Raw genomic sequence first — 768 nt, forward strand, 5'->3', positions numbered from 1 at the left:
CGCGCCCGGAAGGGGAAGAATCGCCTGCCTCGCTTCCCCTTCCTTCTCCTCCTCTCCCTCACACACGCCCCTCTTCCTCATGGACGGAGACGCAAAACCTGTGCATAAGTGGCATCGCCCTGCGCCCACGACAAGCCCGTGGCACGCCCGAGAGACGCCCTAGAGAGTGCCACAATCATGTCACTTGCAGACGAAAAAAGCCCTTCCAGCAAGCCCCCATAGACACAGACCCTCAACAGGCCTCATTTCTCCCTTTCGCGCGCTAATTCCGTCGAATAACGCGTGCAGATCCAAGAGAAGGAGGACAAGATGAAAAGCCGCTCGCAAATCCTTCTGAATAATGCGAAATACTCACCTAAAAGAGCTTGAAAATACGAAGAAGAAATCCGGAGTCCCAACACCTTCCAACCAGTATAGATGACGAAAACCCGAGTCGCTGTAGTACGTTGCGGGATCTGATTCCTTGGAGCCCGGGCTGTATAAGTGAATTGAGTCCTAATGATAGCAAAGCTAAAGGGATCCAAACCCTAATGGAGATGAGAGATAGTGACGCTTATAAAAGTCACTCGAGCTCATCCAAGTGTTATAAGAAATGAGAATTTTGAGGGAATGTGTTGTATTCACTTTTGAGGGCATGTGTTATTTGATCTCACTTTTGACTCTCCTAATCCTCTTTCTCGGGTCCTTGGGCTTTTAGGGCCTTCTGTGATATTATATTTCGTTGCCTGGGGAAAAAAGGTACCTCGTATCTCAACACGCCTTGGTAGA

The 768-nt window shown here is 49.3% G+C and overlaps 1 protein-coding gene across 1 annotated transcript in view; it reads right to left on the reverse strand.

Moving 5' to 3' along the window:
• The window catches only part of LOC119586972 (CUE domain-containing protein 2-A-like), a gene marked incomplete in the record, with an annotated part of 10730 nt that extends 10274 nt beyond the window's left edge, over positions 1-456 (reverse strand). Inside the window, 1 exon segment of the mRNA XM_037935709.1 lies at positions 356-456.
• Positions 457-768: the final 312 nt, after the last annotated feature.

The sequence above is a fragment of the Penaeus monodon genome, chromosome 22 (genome assembly GCF_015228065.2).
Source record: "Penaeus monodon isolate SGIC_2016 chromosome 22, NSTDA_Pmon_1, whole genome shotgun sequence".
NCBI classification, from domain to species: Eukaryota; Metazoa; Arthropoda; class Malacostraca; order Decapoda; family Penaeidae; genus Penaeus; species Penaeus monodon.